Source organism: Eulemur rufifrons, chromosome 7, assembly GCF_041146395.1.
Source record: "Eulemur rufifrons isolate Redbay chromosome 7, OSU_ERuf_1, whole genome shotgun sequence".
NCBI classification, from domain to species: domain Eukaryota; kingdom Metazoa; phylum Chordata; class Mammalia; order Primates; family Lemuridae; genus Eulemur; species Eulemur rufifrons.
In genome coordinates, this window is record NC_090989.1 from 229,617,434 (window position 1) to 229,636,390 (window position 18,957).

The 18,957-nt window shown below is 39.1% G+C and overlaps 1 protein-coding gene and 1 non-coding gene across 3 annotated transcripts in view; one reads left to right on the plus strand and one right to left on the minus strand.

Moving 5' to 3' along the window:
• Positions 1-18,957, plus strand: part of KDM4C (lysine demethylase 4C) — a 355,559-nt gene that overhangs the window by 8,718 nt on the left and 327,884 nt on the right. The window lies entirely within an intron of this gene.
• On the minus strand, positions 3,738-3,848 carry LOC138388857 (U6 spliceosomal RNA). Its single transcript, XR_011234335.1, has one exon. It is a non-coding gene; the product is annotated as a U6 spliceosomal RNA (small nuclear RNA).

Sequence of the window (18,957 nt, forward strand, 5' to 3'; positions counted from 1 at the left end):
GGCCACTGATAGCTAGTACTCTTCCACCCTGCTTGGCTGAGCTCATTTCAGGTATGTGGTCAGTCACTGAATTTTAAGGCTGGCCTCTCAGCAGGTTTTTTTTTTTTTTTTTTTCCCAGACAAGATCTTGCTTTGTCACCAGGGCTAGAGTGCAGTGGCGCCACTACAACCTCACTGCAACCTCAAACTAATTTTTCTATTTTTTGTAGAGACGAGGTCTCCCTATGTTTCTCAGGCTGGTCTTCAAATCCTGGCCTCAAGCAGTCCTTCCACCTCAGCTTCCCAAAGTGCTGGGATTACAGGCCTGAGCCACCCACCCTACCTCTCATCTGTTTTGTTTTCTCAGTTTTTTACTAACCAAAGTTCCAAAAATGATAATGGAGATCAAGGCAAACCAGTAAGTATTTGTGAATGTATGAATTAAGGAGCCTGGATGGATAAGTGTGCTATCTTCCCTGGACCAGTGGAGCTGTGGTTCTCATAATTGTTCATGTACCAGAACCTTCCTGCAAGGTAGGCTCTGCACTGTTTGATCCCACCATGCAATATTGGTCTCTTACAATCTATTTTGCTCACTAAATATTAGAAATAACCTAAGTGCCTAACAAAAGGGCTGCTTTAACTGAACACTTTGCTGTGATATTCCCAACTTGGAAGAGTATTTAAAATTGTTGGAAAATTCTAAGCCTTCTATGTTTAATTAAAAAAAAAGCAGCATGCAAAATTGTATACATTGTATGATTCCAGTGTGTTTATCAATGTTCATATGTTTAGAGAAAATAGATTATAACTTTATAATTACTAATAATATTGAAATTATGTTAACTTAATAATAAACATTATTAACTTTGTTGATCTTGGTGGTGGGATTTTTTTTTTTTTTTTTTTTTTTGACAGAGTCTTGCTTTGTCATCCAGGTTAGAGTGCTATGGCATCATCATAGCTCACTGCAACCTCAAACTCCTGGGCTTAAGCGATCCTCCTGCCACAGCTTTCTGAGTAGCTGAGACTGTAGGTGTGCATCATGATTCCCGACTAATTTTTGTTAGTAGAGCTGAGGTGTCACTCTTGCTCAGGCTGATCTTCTCTTGTCGTATCCTCCCAGAGTGCTAGGATTACAGGTGTGAGCCACTCACTGTGCCTGGCCTGGATTGGTTTTTTGAGAATGAACATTTAATAGCAAGACTCAGTTAAAACAGTTTTCTATACATTAGTATGTGTATTTGGAAATAGAAAAAATAATACGTTTATTAAAATGTTGGATAGAGCCCAGCTTACTAGTGGCTGTGTTTTGGGGACCTACCCCTGCCAGATGTGGTGTATATTTGACCATCATGATATGCAATCTTGTAATGTTGTATTGCAAAGTGAATCCTGTTTCTGCTCCTAACCTCCATTACTTGCCTTCCCTAAGCTATTAAAGCCTAACCAGCCTTATTTTTCATCTTTTTGCTGAAATAGGATTCCATTTTTCCCCTGTCCTGCTAAAGCATGTTGGTAATGGGTGTTCCATTATGGTTGCCTATAGCTCGATGATTTGGAAAGTCTTTTTTTTTTTTTAATTTCAGATCTAGCCTTCCTGAGTCATAGAAAGTCTTAGTTAATATCCCTTATTATTTTGGATGAATTATGGAATATACATACAGGTGATATCTTCTTTCTGTTAAATTTGGATAATGTGGCTAGGTGTCATGGTTCACTCTCGTAATCCTAGCATTTTCAGAGCCCAAGGCAGAAGGATCGCTTGAGGTCAGGAGTTTGAGACCAGCCTGAGCAAGAGCGAGACCCGTCTCTACTGAAAAATAAAAAAATTAGCCTGGTGTGGTGGCATGTGTCTGTAGTCCTAGCTACTCGGGTGGCTGAGATAGGAGGAAAACTTGAGCTCAGGAGTTTGAGGTCCCTGTGAGCTAGGCCAATGCCACAGCACTCTAGCCCAAGGGACAAGAGCAAGACTGTATCTCAAAAACAAACAAACAAACAGATAAACAAAAACAAGAACAACAAAAAAGGAAAAAATTTGGAAAATGTTTACTAAGGTAAGAGGACTTATAAACATAATTGATGAAAACATAGTGATATTTTAAAATGTGTAATTATCAGTAAGTTTTCCTAAACTTATATTTGAAATTCTTTAGTTTTTTAGCACTAAAGCGTTAGTAGATTAAATTAAATATTTGAAATTACATGAAAATATGTAGTACAGGTTGAGTATCCCTTATCCGAAATGCTTGGGACCAGAAGTCTTTTGTATTTTGAATTTTTTCAGATTTTGGAATATGTGCATTATCCTTACCAGTGGAGCATCTGTAATCCAAAAATTAGAAATCTGAAGTGCTCCAATGAGCATTTACTTTGAGTGTCACATTGGCATTCAAAAGTTTGAGATTTTGGAGCATTTCAGTTTTCAGATTTTTGGATTTGGAATGCTCAACCTGTATTTGATAACTGTACAGAAAACTGTCTAAATATTGATTTGCTATTTACTTGAGAAAGAATGGGAAAACTTTTGAAATTGAAGAGAAATGTCAAAGTTAGGACAGTTGGCCACACAGATAGGACCTTTGGGGGGGGGTGTGTGTGTGTGTGTAGGTGGACATTTTTAGGGGGCTTTCATAGTCCTCTTCATTTTTAGCATTGTGGATTCAGAAATTTGAACTTTTCCAGTCTATTGAGAGTGTCAGGCGTTGGAGGACAAATGCCCTCAGTTTCATTCCCTGATTAAACTCACAAGAAGGACCAGAACCTGGATCCCAGGTACATGTGTCTGCTCTTCAGGGCTCTTTTTGGAAAGTCTTGGTTCCTGGGAAAGCACATAAGTGATCACACATTGTTTCCTGACAGTAGGTTGCAGCAGATGGATAATGAGTAGTGTCGAGCAGGGCGTTTTTCACCTGCTTGGCTTTCCTGACCTTTAGGAGTATTCATTTCTGCTCAACATTCTTCTTTCCCAGTACATTTTCTCATGTTGAACAAGGGTAAAGAAGCAGATAAATTCCTTCATTTTGGCTTTCTTTTTGTCTCCATCTTTTAATTTGTTTTTGTACTAGACATTTGCTTAAATTACAGTCATGAGTACATACTTGGTCTGATCATTAGTATCTTGTTGCTTTTGTTCTGTTTTGAGAGTTTGTCAGATATTTAGCATGGTCGCAGGCATCCTTTTTTTTTTTTTTTTGAGACAGAGTCTCGCTCTGTTGCCCGGGCTAGAGTGCAGTGGCATCAGCCTAGCTCACAGCAACCATAAACTCCTGGGCTCAAGCGATCCTCCTGCCTCAGCCTCCCGAGTAGCTGGGACTACAGGCATGCGCCACCATGCCTGGCTAATTTTTCTATATATATTTTTAGTTGTCCATATAATTTCTTTCTATTTTTTTAGTAGAGACAAGGTCTTGCTTTTGCTCAGGCTGGTCTCGAACTCCTGAGCTCAAATGATCCACCCTCCTCAGCCTCCCAGAGTGTTAGGATTACAGGCGTGAGCCACCACACCCGGCCACAGGCATCCCTGTGAATGGGCGACAAAAGGTATAAGTTTTTTTTGTCAGGTAGCTTATCTCATTTTGGTTTTATCTGTTTAACTTTTTTTTTTTTTCTTTTTTTTAAGTCAACCTAACTATCAATTATCTGTCTAACTTTTAAGGGGAATCCTTGTCTGAAATTTGGGCACTCATTGACACCTCTCAGTCTGTAACATGCAGACTGCTTTCATTAGCAGGGAAGAATCTGGCTCTGCGATAGGCAAATTCATTTTTCTTTCTTTCTTTTTTTTTATATTGTTAAATTGTGCAGGGGCCATGCTAATCTTCTCTGTATCGTTACAATTTTAGTATATGTACTGCTGAAGCGAGCACTTTCTTTTTTGATAATTTATTTTTGTTTATTTAAAAATCATTTTATATAAATATATAATATTTCTTTTATTGTTTTTTAATAGGCAGTACAAAGTATGCAAGTACAAAATTCAGAAGATATAAAAGGGTAAAAAGTACATGTTTTCACTTTTGGCCTTCACGCAGCTTGTTCCCTCTCTCTGGTTAACCACCATTAAACAGTTTGAAACAGTTTCTTTTAGGGCTTTCTAGAAATGTTTTAAATTTGTATATGTATACATTTTCTTTTTTTTTACACAAATGGTAGTATCTATACTGTTCTTAATTTATTTTTTAATGTTGTAACTTGAAGGTGATTTTAAAAATATCAGTATAGTGCGGGCGTGGTGGCTCATAACTATAATCTCAGCATTTGGGAGGTGGAGGCAGGAGCAACAGTTGAGGCCAGGAGGTCAAGACCAGCCTGGGCAACACAGATACTCTGTCTCTACAAAAGCATTAAAAAGTTAGCTGGCTGTGGTAGTATGCACCTGTAGTCCCAGCTACTTGGGAAGCTTAGGCCGGAAGATCGCTTGAGCCCAGGAATTCAAGATTGCAGTGAGCTGTGATCATGATACTGCACTCTAGCCTGGGCGATAGAGCAAAACCCTGTCTCTTAAAAAAAAAAAAATTAAAAGAAAAATCAGTACGTATTGAACTCCGTATATATGGTTGCATGGTATTCTATTATTTGTGTGGTACCATAATTTATTTATCTAATACAATATTGAAAGTCATTTAGATTGATTTTATTCCTATATAGTGATCTATCTATTCATGTACTATTATCTGAATGTTTTAATTGTTGTGGCTTTCAATTTTTCAGAATTTTTCAGGCTATTCTTGTTTATTTTTCCTTTAGCATATTTATATTTGACTTTAGAATCAATGTTAAGTTCCAAACACTTACTGTACTTTTGTCGGCTATCTTTAATTTGTGGACTAATGTAGAGAAATATCTTTGAGATATTGTTTTCTTGCCCAAGAATATGGATGCTATGCCTTTCCGTTTATGTTTTCTTTTAAGTCTTTACAATGGACATTTTCAAAATACCTTAACGTAAATCTAGCACATTTCTTAAATTTATTCCTTTGTATTTTTTTCCCTTTACTTTGGGTCAGTCTAAAACTTTTAGAAAATTTGCATTTACAGTACAAAGAACTTTTATCTCCTTGAAAAATTTGAGACTACATTCTCTTCGTGCCCTGTCATCCCTCAATAACTCAGTGTATATTTTTTGTACTTTTCTACAATTTCCATCAAAATCAGGAAATTAGCATTGATATATTACTGTCATCTAATATTTCATATTTCACCATTTGTTATAGTAACTAATGTTCTTTGTAGCAAAAGCATCCAGTGCAGAATGATGCGTTGCCACTTTTTTGTTTTTAGGTCTTTTAAATGACATTCAGTCTCAAATACAGATTTGAGACTGATTTTCATGATCCTGACACTTTTCAAGATTATAGGCCAGTTATTTTATAGACTGTCTCTTAATTTTGATTTGTCTGATGTTTCCTCATGATTGGATTCTTGAGGTGTCTTTGGCAGAAATATCACAGAGGTGATGCTCTTTTCTTTTCACTGCATCTTACCAAGTGGCACACCATTTCATTTTGTTTTTTTACTGGAAATGTTGACTTTGATTGCTTAAGACATTGTCTATGTTTCTGAGCTCTAAAGTTACTCTTTTTTTTTTTTTTGCAAAACTATGTAAATATCTTGTTTCTTGTCAAGTTTTCAATATATTTATTTATTATCAGTTTGGACTTACTGTTCTCTTTTTTATTTGATGGGTTTTATCTGTAATATTATTTGTACTGATGTTCAAATTGTTTTAGGTTTCACCCATGGGAATTTTTCAAGCTGGGTTTTGTGTCCATTTTACATGTTCTACCTTTCTTTGAGCACTCCCTTCCTTCATTTATGGGTACTGTGAGGTATCTAGGCTCACCTTGAGCTTTGCCTACCCCAGGTATTTAGAAGCTAAGATCTTGGTCCTTCTCAGTGAATAGAGCTGGAGAATATGTGCATGTTCATATGTACATTTATATCTGTTTTTTTTATCTACATACACACACAACAGAATTATATAACAAACGTACTAACATTAAGCCATTCTTGCATTTGTGGGATAAGCCCTTGGTTATAGTTTTATTTTAATGTGCTTTTAGATTTTGCTTGTTCATTTTTAAAAGGAAATTTCATCAATACTCTTACATAAAATTGCTCTACAGTTTTCTTGGGCCATTTTAAAAGTTTTTTTTTTTTCTTTTACTCTTTTTAGGGTTTCTTCTTAAGAAAGGATTTCTAAGCTTGCTATTTTTTCCCGCTCTGATCTTGGATAGGTTAAATAACATTGGATTACATTCTTAAAAATTGAGCAGAATTCTGTGTGGACGGGTGCTACAGATTTGTTCTTAATCTAGTGGGCATTGGTGGGGGTTTCTTTTCTTTCTTTTTTTCTTTCCTGTGGCTGCTGGAGAGCCTAGCAAAGAGGTCAGTTCCATTTGGACCTGGACCTGGCGATACGGAAGTTGCAGTTTATTTCACCTGCTTGCCATCTGACCTCAGGAAAGTTGTATCCATTTCTGAGCCTTAGTTTCTTCATCACTCAAATGGGAATAGTCACAGCCTGTTAATCTCACAGAGAATTTTTAAGAATGAAAATGAAGTAACATGTTGAAGCATAGTAAAGAACCAAACAAGTGCCAGATTTTTTTTTAAGAAGTTCATTTCAGTAAGATGCCAATATTCAGAGAGTTGTCTGTGAGGATAGCTCTCAGTATCATGCTATTGAAGGAGCTTTTGCAGATGGGTGGACACAGTGCCTCTCCCCCTTCCCCAAGACCAGGCAAATTGGAGACCAAAAAAGGGTAAATGGCGACATTGGTTTTGCTTTTAATAACAAAGAAAAATTATAACTCAATCAGATAAAATATGGCCTATATAGAGTTTGTTTTTGTGAACGTTAATAAGAGTTTGGTCTTGTATTTATTAAAATCATATTTTATAATCAAGGAAAAGTGTTGGGGAACAGACTGTGATTTTACTTTGTGCTTATGTCATGCTCATATTCGTGTTTACTATAAGTTAAATATTTGAGACTTTGAGGAAAATTAAATTTATGTAGTAAACATTGAAAATAGATGCATTTGCATTGTCAAGGAAGCTGTGTATTGGTATCAGGATTAAGGAATAAATGATCAACAAATAACCTTTGCAAAGTAGTGTGCCATTTAACATTGCATATAGGATGAAAATACACCAAATCCATTTCCCTCAAGCTTGGTCTTTTGGATATGTAGCTACCAAAAAATGTTCAAATTACTATAATTCTCTGAAAGAGTGTTTCTCACATTCATTGATAATGAACAAAGCAAGGACAGTCAGATTATTGTGTCTGATGTTTTTCATCCTCTTGTTTTCAATGTAGCTGATACCACGAATGGTTTAAGTGATTATGAATCTTTTGGAATAACATAAAATTGCCTTTAAATATGATTTCAAAGTATTTCAATTTTTAGGCATTGTTTTTATGCTTGAAACTAGGAATGAGTAATTTACATGCCTCCCATGAGTTTTTCTGATCTTGATCTCAAATGTAAGACTAATCAGGTTTCACTGTAGAGCTGCTGGAAGCGACGATGATGAGGATTCCAACCCAGGTGCCCAGTCCTCTCAGGCAATGTGGGGGTGCAGGGGCCGTGCAGTCCGGAAGTCGGCAAGGAGCTTGCTGCCGGCTGAGCGCTAGCCGGCAGGCGAGGCTGAAGCTGGCGGTGGTTGCCAGGAAGCTGCAGCAGGTTCCGTGGTGGGGTGGACCTGGTAGACTCAGGGAGCTCTTGCTGGGTACTGGGAAGGAAGCTTTTCCCCTTCCCAGGGCCTCTGAGAGAGACAATGCAAGCCCAGTGGGCTTTTAGTGTGAATTTACAATCCTGTGAAATGGAAGTTTTAGAAACTGTTGAAATTGCTCTTTGGCTTCCGGTGTCTTTATCAATCCAATTGCATAAAAATAGGGGTTTAGAAAATGAATTAGGTTTCTAAATTCATATTTGCAGGAGAACAATCTCTCTGTTCAAGCAGAAATATTTGTTGGCCTTAACTGCATAACATTTTGTTCCTGTCTAGACCCAACTTTTAGTGTAGTTTTGTAATTTTCCTAAAACTTGGAATTAATGGAGAATTAAGTTTTTTCTTAAAACCCACATTTACTGAAAACTTCAGAATTTCTCATTTTAACTCCTTTTCATAAGGGTCACAGATTTCTCACAATCAGAAACAGTGTTAAGTTTGCATGTTTTTAAAATGATTTTTACGTTCTTCATAACTTTTAAATGCATTTTTGTTACATGTTTCTAAGTTTTACTGATATTCAGATTAGAGATTATATTTGGCTTCAAATGTAAAATAATAAGTTTAGAAGGAGAATCTATCAGTAAAAATATTGATCATATTTAATGACTATTTTTTATATATATTTTTTGAATCAGAGGCTCGCTCTTTTGCTGGGGCTAGAGTGCAGTGGTGTTACCATAGTTCACAGCAACCTGAAACTCCTTGGCTCAATCCATCATCTTGACTCAGCCTCCTGAGTAGCTGGGACTACCAGCACATACCACCATGCCTGGCTAGTTTTAACATTTTTTTTGTAGAGACAGGGTTTTATGATGTTATCCAGGCTGGTCTTGAACTCTGGCCTCAAGTACTCCTCCCACCTGGTTCTCCCAAAGTACTGGGATTACAGGCATGAGTCGTGGTATTTCCTATTCTTAAAAAATAAACCTAATGCTATGATGCTGCTTTCTCTGCTTTGTGATCATTGTCAGGTACTTTTCTATTAAACCTAGTATTGGTGGGGCACAGTGGCTGGTCTGTAACCCCAAACTGATTTCTTATTTAGAATTACTGCTGTAGGCCAGAGTGTGGTGGATGTTGGCAAATTTTCTTGGCCCCTGGGGTTAAAGACATATTTATGCCAAGATTTCCTATCAGATCAAAGGGTATTGGTAGGGTGCATAATGTGCAAATGACTTTCCATTACAAATTGCCTTTTAATGCTAATGTCATTGTTGATCTTATAGTTTGTTAAAAGTTAAGAGTATTTTACCAAAAGAGCTAAATTTCTTTTACTTCTTTTTTTTTCTTTTTTATATTTTACTATCATTGCAACTATGCCAGCAAAAAGAGCTAAACTTGATTGTCCATCTAATGTGTAAATTTATAGGTATTTATAGTTGTGTTATTGTTTGTTTATATGATAGAGTAAGATTAAGGGAAAGAGACCTAAGCTAATCGTTTCCATTGTAAGGGCTTGGATACAAATCCATCACTCAACCCTACGCGTTTTAATTCAAGTAATATCACAAAATACAATGAAGAAACAGTTTAAAGTCCTACGGTGGGTGTTCATTGGGCATCAGGTCTGTCTTCCTTTAGGTAAATTTACTTTTTTTTTTTGGAGAGAGAGTCTCGCTCTTTTGCCCTGGCTAGAGCACTGTGGCGTCAGCCTAGCTCACAGCAACCTCAAACTCTTGGGCTCAAGCAATCCTTCTGCCTCAGCCTCCTGAGTAGCTGGGACTACAGGCATGCGCCACCATGCCCGGCTAATTTTTTCTGTATATATTTTTAGTTGTCCATATAATTTCTTTCTATTTTTAGTAGAGATGGGGTCTCACTCTTGCTCAGGCTGGCCTCGAACTCCTGACCTCGAGCGATCCTCCCGCCTCGGCCTCCCAGAGTGCTAGGATTACAGGCGTGAGCTACCGCACCCGGCCTCCTTTAGGTAAATTTAATATAAAAATGCGGAATTGCCAGAATTAAAAACTGAAAGTAATTGGTATACCCTAAGGATTTTTCAACTTAAAGATTAGTTTTAGCATAGAATTAAAAAAATTTCTTGGTTTAATTTGAAGTATATTTTAACTTGCCAGGTATTTTCAGAAATATATTAAATGTATTGATTATTTCATCTTGAAAAAGGTTTTATGTAATGCTTGAGGCATGTAAAGACGTAGTTAATTCACCCGATATCACTATGCGTTTCTCTTCTATCTCATCTATCTTCTCCACTTGGCAATTCTGACCTGATTTTCATGTTCTTTTTTTTTTTTTGAGACAGAGTCTCGCTTTGTTGCCCGGGCTAGAGTGAGTGCCATGGCGTCAGCCTAGCTCACAGCAACCTCAAACTCCTGGGCTCAAGCGATCCTCCTGCCTCAGCCTCCCGAGTAGCTGGGACTACAGGCATGTGCCACTATGCCCGGCTAATTTTTCTATATATATATTTTTAGTTGTCCATATAATTTCTTTCTATTTTTAGTAGAGACGGGGTCTCACTCTTGCTCAGGCTGGTCTCGAACTCCTGACCTTGAGCGATCCACCCGCCTCGGCCTCCCAGAGTGCTAGGATTACAGGCGTGAGCCACCGCGCCCGGCCTGATTTTCATGTTCAATATTCCCTTGCTTTTTAAAAAATGGATTTATTATTTTGTACATATTTATCCTTTTTTTTCTTTTTCTTTTTTTTTTGAGACAGAGTCTCACTCTGTTGCCCAGGCTAGAGTGCTGTGGCGTCAGCCTAGCTCACAGCAACCTCAAATTCCTGGGCTCGAGCAATCCTCCTGCCTCAGCCTCCCGAGTAGCTGGGACTACAGGCATGCGCCACCATGCCCGGCTAATTTTTTCTGTATATATTTTTAGTCATCCATATAATTTCTTTCTATTTTTAGTAGAGACAGGGTCTCACTCTTGCTCAGGCTGGTCTTGAACTCCTGAGCTCAAACGATCCACCTGCCTTGGCCTCCCAGAGTGCTAGGATTATAGGCGTGAGCCTATATTTATCCTTAACGAATATTCTGTGTAATTTCATCGGGTGAATATATTATGATTTATTTAATGATTCTCTTGTAGATTGGCATTTGGGTTGTTTTCAGGTTTCATCTGTTACAAAAATACTGCAGTAGGCTGGGCGTGGTGGCTCAAGCCTGTAATCCTAACACTCTGGGAGGCCGAGGCGGGTGGATTGCTCGAGGTCAGGAGTTCGAGACCAGCCTGAGCAAGAGCGAGACCCCGTCTCTACTAAAAATAGAAAGAAATTACCTGGCCAACTAAAATATATATAGAAAAAAATTAACCGGGCATGGTGGCGCATGCCTGTAGTCCCAGCTACCCAGGAGGCTGAGGCAGTAGAATGGCTTGAGCGCAGGAGTTTGAGGTTGCTGTGAGCTAGACTGATGCCACGGCACTCACTCTAGCCTGGGCAACAAAGCGAGACTCTGTCTCAAAAAAAAAAAAAAAAAAAAAATTAGCTGGGCATGGTGGCACATGCCTGTAGTCCCAGCTACTCGGGAGGCTGAGGCAGGAGGATCGCTTGAGCCCAGGAATTTGAGGTTGCTGTGAGCGAGGCTGGCGCCACGGCACTCTAGCCCGGGCAACAGAGTGAGACGCTGTCTCAAAAAAAAAAGAAAAAAAAAAGCTGCAGTAAATATTATTGTACAAGTCTGTTCTTTAACATAGGCTAGAATTTTTCTAGGCCCTAGTGCATGGCTTTTGAATGACAACACTCCTGACATTTTTGGGGCTTGATGATTCTTTATTGTGGGCAGTTTCCTATGAATTGTAGGTTGTTTAGCAGCATATCTAGCCTCTACCCATCAGAGGCCACTAGAACGCCTCCAGTTGTGACAAAAATGTCTTCAGGCATTGCCAGTGTCCCAAAGGGGACAGAATCACCACTGGTTGAGAGCCATTGTTGCCTTTGATCCATAAACAATTGGAAATTATTTTTGTGTGCTCCCTAACCCCCATAGAAGGAGAACTCATCTTTCTGTGACTCAAATCCCATTTATCTTCAAGGCTCATCTCAAACCCACCTTTTCTCTTTTATTTTTTAAAGTGGATGGAATGGGGTGGTCTCAGTCCCTAGGAGACCGGACGCAGGTCACCGCCTGCCAAAGAGGGGTCCATCAAATCCACCTTTTCTTTAAGCCTTCTCCTGTAGTGCCCACCTATGGTGTTTTCTTTTTCCCAGGAACTCCTGTACCATTTATGTTTGTACCTTGAAATTGATGGTGAAGTTTTTCTATAAGTTTGATATTATCTCTATTTTTTTTTTTTTTTGAGACAGAGTCTCACTCTGTTGCCCGGGCTAAAGTGCTGTGGTGTCAGCCTGGCTCACAGCAACCTCAGACTCCTGGGCTCAAGCAATCTTTCTGCCTCAGCCTTCCAAGTAGCTGGTACTACAGGTATGTGCCACCATGCCTGGCTAATGTTTTCTATATATGTTTAGTTGTCCAGCTAATTTCTTTCTATTTTTAGTAGAGACGGGGTCTTGCTCTTGCTCAGACTGGTCTCAAACACCTGAGCTCAAATGATCCACCCGCCTTGGCCTCCCAGAGTGCTAGGATCACAGGCATGATCCACCACGCCCGGCCGATATTATCTCTAAATAAAAAGTGACCAAGTAGCCTCACTTATGAAGACAGGATATGAAATATCATATTATTATAATAACATAGTTATAATACATATAATAATTAGCACAGAGAATTCTACAATGTGCAGTTCTGATAATGCATCACTGTCCAGTTGGGTGTAATCCAGTAGTATGGGTTGGTTCGAGATTAGAATCATATTTAATTACATAGTAGATAAAGAGGAAAACCCATCATAATGGCTATAGAACAAACATTTGATAGAATTCAACACTTCTTTGTGATTTAAAAACAAACAACAAAAAAACTTCCTAAAGAAAGGAATAGAACTGAACTTTCCTAATCTGTTGAAGAATACTTTTACCTAGTAAGCATTATTTTGAAGAGAAAAGGTTAAAAGCACTGCTTTTGTAAGACAAGGTGGTCCACTGTTGCCACTTTTCTTTTGCACTGGGGTGTCCTAGGCTAGTTAGTGAGAAGAGAAAGAGAAAGGGAAATTAAAGGAATAAATCTGGTGAATGGAAACAACAAAAATATCACTATTCTCAAATAATTTTTATGTGATTATCTAGATAGACTACATTAGAGAGTCTATAGACAGATTATTGGAAACAAGGGATTGTTAGCAGCGGAGTGTGCTAATTGATATGAGATCAATTAAAATATTAATGACATTTTTATATGCCAGCAACAAAAGGAAAAATACTTTTAAAAAAGACATACCAGTCCGGTCGCGGTGGCTCACACCTGTAATCCTAGCACTCTGGGAGGCCAAGGTGGGCGGATCGTTTGAGCTCAGGAGTTTGAGACAACCTGAGCAAGAGTGAGACTTCGTCTCTGCTAAAGATAGAAAGAAATTAGCTGGACAACTAAAAATATATAGAAAAAATTAGCCGGGCACGGTGGTGCATGCCTGTAGTCCCAGCTACTCGGGAGGCTGAGGCAGAAGGATCGCTTGAGCCCAGGAGTTTGAGGTTGCTGTGAGCTAGGCTGATGCCATGGCACTCTAGCCGGGGCAACAGAGTGAGACTCTGTCGCAAAAAAAAAAACAAAAAAAACCAAAAAAATAAAGTTTAAAAAATACTATTTGCAATAGTAACAAGTATAATTTTGTGACATTTGCTATTTGTTTAATTTTTTTTAAATAATACTTTAAATTTTAAAAATTTTTACACTTTATAACTGTAATTTCTGACACATTGCTTAGGATTAATTTAAAAAAATTTTTTATTTCAATAGATTTTGGGGGTCCAGGTGATTTTTGGTTACATGGATGAATTGCATAGTGCTGATATCTGGGTTTTTAGTGTACCCATCTCCTGAATAGTGTGCATTGTACCCAATAGGTAGTTTTTCTTTCCTTACCACCATCCCCAGCCCAGTTTTTCTTTAACTCACATTAAACTCTGTTACTGATTTGACTATTTCCTAAAGCAGGGGTGGGTGCCTTGGTAATGGGGAGGGGCTAAGGGAAATAGTTATGTGCAGTTATAAATTTTGACCTTTCATGTTTTTTTTTTTTGAGACAGGGTCTTGCTCTGTTGCCCGGGCTAGAGTGCAGTGGCATCATCATAGCTCACTGCAACCTCAAACTCCTGGGCTTAAGCAGTCGTCCTGCTTCAGCCTCCCAAGTAGCTGGGACTACAGCCAGGCGCCACCACACCTGGCTAATTTTTCAATTTTTCAGAGAGACAGGGCCTCGCTCTTGCTTAGACTGGTCTTTATCTTCAGGCATCAAGCAATCATCCTGCCTTGGCCTCCTAAAGTGCTAGGATTATAGGCGTGAGCCCCTGTTCCTGGCCCCTTTGATCATTTTCATGCCTATAAGACAGTAGTTCTTCTCAAAAGTTGAGTAGTTTTTAATTGTTTAAAGATGTGAAACATAAAGAAAGATGCATCTGTTATTTTATTTCTACTTAAAACTTAATAAGTATGTATTCATTTGCCTATCTTCTTGTAGGGCAAAGCTCTACAAAGCCTTTTCATTGAGTAAAGGTCCATACCTTGGAGTCCTGCATTGTTTCTCTTGCAGAAACAGCACCAACAATACAGCATCTACCACTTTCACTTTCTTTTTTTTTTTTTTTTTTAAAGTGGAGTGAGAATTAGGTCACTTGAAATAATATGAGCCAGAATCCTTCTAGATTTTTACAAATTCCTCTACCTCCCTAACCTTTAACTGTTAACTCCCACACATCACCTCATTTGGGATTTTCTTTTTTTTTTTTTTATCATCTCATCTTTATTGGGGCTTTCCAAAGGATTCAACTTAAATTTTATATAAACAATAACATTGTTGTATTCACGTTTCATCTATTTATATAATATTTAATTATATATCAATGTCACAGTTGGCATAAACTGGATTGGAAATAAACACTGTTGACTTGCTAAGCACAGAAATCAACTGATACTTGGATATAATAGACACACCTACTTAGTCTTGTGTGTAGGAATCAGTGGTGTTTTTCAGAGAGAATGCGGAGTATCTCTTATCTGGTTAAGCTGAGGGTGATTGGGAGCTTCTGCTAAAGTAGGCCAGTAAGAATAAGTAGCAATAGGGGGCTGGCCAGTTTTGTTAAATAGCTTAATTTTTAATTGTACTCAATGCTATGGAAGAAATTTTGAGTCATTCAAGTTAATTTCATTAAGATTACAGCAAGAAATGGATTATTAGAAGGGATTACTATTAAAAGGCAAATAGATAATGAATAAAACCTTCATTTCATGCTCATCTACTATTGTATGCCAGGTTTCTTTCCCACTCCATTGTGATCAATTTATATTTGATAATCGTATCAGTCAAGATACTATTACAGATAATAGATGCTGCTCTTGTTAACTTAAACTGAAAGGGATTTCACATTGGCAGTTAGGTGTTAGAGCGTTGTTGAAGGTTGCAGGAGTAGGCTCTTGGCTGGGTCCCCAGGGATGTCTCGCAGAACACGATCGCAGGACGGGCTGTCAAGGGAATTGCTATCTTTGCTACAAATAGAAAACTGAAGCATCTGCGTCCAGGATCATAGCACCTTGGCTGAGATCTGGGGAGCAGGAAGTTGCTGCATCTGTTTGTTTCATGAACACACCATCTTAGTAATTATATGGGGATCAGGAATAGTGGCAGAACTATTACTTCAGAGCTGAACCACCTCTACTGAACCGTTAACAGCAAGAAGAATGCCTTACAGGTTTCCATTTCTCTCCCCACTCTGCCCAGTTCTGAATTCAATTCTCTTTAGATTGGACAAATTTAATCATACTTGGAATGTCTGTTGTAATGTAGATTGCGGCTCTCCAGACTCTGCAGTCTGTTGAACATGCAGACTCCTAAAACATCTACTGTACGACTTGCCTATAATGATTTATTTATTTATTTTTTTTTTTGAGACAGAGTCTCACTCTGTTGCCCAGGCTAGAGTGAGTGCCGTGGCGTTAGCCTAGCTCACAGCAACCTCAAACTCCTGAGCTCAAGCGATCCTCCTGTCTCAGCCTCCCGAGTAGCTGGGACTACAGGCATGCGCCACCATGCCCGGCTAATTTTTTCTATATATATTTTTAGCTGTCCAAATAATTTCTTTCTATTTTTAGTAGAGATGGGGTCTCGCTCTTGCTCAGGCTGGTCTCGAACTCCTGAGCTCAAACGATCTGCCCACCTCGGCCTCCCAGAGTGCTAGGATTACAGGCGTGAGCCACCGCGCCCGGCCGCCTATAATGATTTAGACTTGGTTTCTCCCCACTCTTCATATCTTTTTCTGGAGCTGTGCATTCTCTTGATTCTACTTTTCTCTGCTTATCTCCTTCCTTCTCCCATTCTTTGTTTATGCAAAAGGCAGACAAAGGCTGCCACAGTCTCTCATGACATTCTCTCTGTTCCCTAGTTCTGAGTTCCTGGGGGAGTGACTGAGCCAGCTCATGTCACTTGCAGTGTGTAGGATTGGCTTCCTGGACTCACCCATGTCGTTGTGGAAGCTTCCTGTAGGTGGGGCTTTTTCATGAATGATCTTATTATGAGGGCTAAGATATAGTTGATTCTCCTGATTAATGATAGTTAGGTTCTGTCAAGTCACCATGAGCACTGAATTAGTGAATACTGAAACATTGCTCCTAGTGGAAATACAGGGTTAGGTTCCTGCCATCCTCTGGTCACAGCATTTTCATCAACTGATCAACATATAGTATTGTTTTATGTGTGTTTCTGTTTAATGACACGTTATTTAATATCTAATTGTTGATTTATTAACATCGAACTTTAAGCCAACAACACTGTAACTCATGACTGAACAAAGCTTATGTAACACATTTTTTTTTTTTTTAAATCATAAGCCATATCATATCTTTGTTGTGCCCGGGAACACTTGACAGCACTTCAGCATTACACTTGGGGGCCATTTTAAATATCTAAATCACCAACAAAAACCTAAAACATGCAAAAAACAGAGTAAATAAACTGCAGAAAGACATCTTGTTTTCAGTATGAGAACTGAAATAAGGAGATTTTTTTTTTTTTTTTTTTGAGACAGAGTCTTGCTATGTTGCCTAGGCTAGAATGCAGTGGCATCAGCCTAGCTCACAGCAACCTCAAACTCCTAGGCTCAAGTGATCCTCCTGCGGCAGCCTCTCGAGTAGCTGGGATGACAGCCATGTGTCAACGCACCCAGCTATTTTTTTCTATTTTTAGTTGCCTAATTTTTTTCAATTTTTTAGTAGAGACAGGGTCTCACTCTTGCTCAGGCTGGTCTCAAACTCCTGACCTCAAACAGTCCTCCCGAGTTGGCCTCCCAGAGTGCTAGGATTATAGGCGTGAGCCACTGTGCCCGGCCAAGTAGGCCTTTTTTGACCTCAGCTGGGAATGCGTGCATCAGGAAATTAAATTTTTCATTGCTCTGTGCATGTCTTTGAATCACCATGCAAGGGCCACAAGTATTGCTTTGGAATTATAAATAAATGTTAGTGAGTAGGTGATTTTACAAATGCAGAATACAGGAATAATAAAAATTGATTATATTTTTCATAGAGTGAGGGTGAGGAGAGCATTTATTTCTTTTTTCCTGGTACTTTAATGATTGCAAAGAGGAGAACATTTAAAAAGGAAATCATTGATGAGGAGTGTTGCCCAAAAGACTTTATAATGCAATCTGCACGTGAGTTAAATAGTGAAAATTGGGTTTTGCCAGATAGGTGAGACTGAGGGAAGGATAAGCAAATTGTACAATAGTTAGGAATGTGAGTGTTAGAATCTTAGATTAGGCTCAGATCTTATCTTCAGCTCTTCCTAACTTGGGGACCTTGGGCAAGCATTTATTCTCCATCTTTAGTGAAATAGAGACATTCATGGTCACTCTCTCAATGGAATTATTATGAGATTTAAATAAGAGAATGCATATCAATGCACTTAGCAGATGTCTGGCTCACAGGAAGTACTCAGTAACGGCATACATGTGACACATATGTCTATATGTAGCACAGCAAAGGAGGAAAATGGCGTGGCTTCATTGGTAACATTGAGTGATTAGAATGAAGCAAAGGTTTCATTTGTGCCAAAGGAGTCTTTGAAGCTGGATGGGAAGGCAGGAGGTAGATCCATGGCTCCATAAAGGGATGGTATTGAGTTATTAACGGGTTTCACAGAGGGATGACATGATCAGTTTTGTGTCTAGAGAATTTGCACTGTATTTTTGTAGATGTATAGAAGAGAATCAAAGAAGTTGAACTAAAGATGGGGAAATCAGCAAAGACTCTTGAGGTAGTTGAGGAAAGGAAGGACCAGAGCTTGACTTAGGATAGTAACAGTTGGCATGGGGACTAGAGAATGGATATGAAAGATGCTCAGGAAGTTGAGTAGACAACAATGGTCACTACTTAGGAGTGGAGAGTGAGAGAAGGTGGGCTTGGGATGGCTTCTGGGATTTTGATGTGGGCCTTGCAGTGGAGGATGGGCTTGCTGTGTAGGAGATGTTTTCACTTCCCACTTCCCTCTCCACCTTTACCCTGTTAAAGGGTAGCTCCCACTGTTCTTGTTCCAATGGCTCCCCTGTGCTCTGTGCTGCCCTTTACTGCAGCACCTGGCTTGTGGTATAATAACTACCTGTGTACTTGTTCCCTCTTGCACTTGTAAGCTCTTTGAAGATTAGCTCTGGACAGTGCTGGCCACAAAGAGGCAAGCTAAACTGTGGGTGGATTGATTGATGAGTCATGATCAAGACTATGAGATGGAGAGCAGTCTTTGGAGGAAGATTTCTTTTTACACTTGGTAAATTTCAGATTCAGTATTGACTCTGTACAGCTTAAGATTCATCTTCAAATGGCTGTGCTCAATATGCATTTAAATTTACTTGACTTGGATTCAGGGGTTAGAGGCCTGTGTTTCTGAGGTGTTGGTAAGGACAGTTGAGGCCAGCAGGGATGAAATCTGCCAGAGTCTCTGTCAGGTGGAAAGGGACGACAACCACAGAAGAACCTTGCAGTGGATACCAATAGTGAAGGGGTTGGCTGAGGAGGAGAGGCCTGGAAAGGAGTTCCAGAGAGTAGAGTGACCATTAGAGGGGGAGTGGGAGATGCTATCCCACCTTCCACAAAAACCATGCCAGAGAGGGTTTCTCCAGAGTAGTTGCTAAGAGGGCTAAAAACAACAGTTTGAATGTAGCAACTGAAAAGTCACT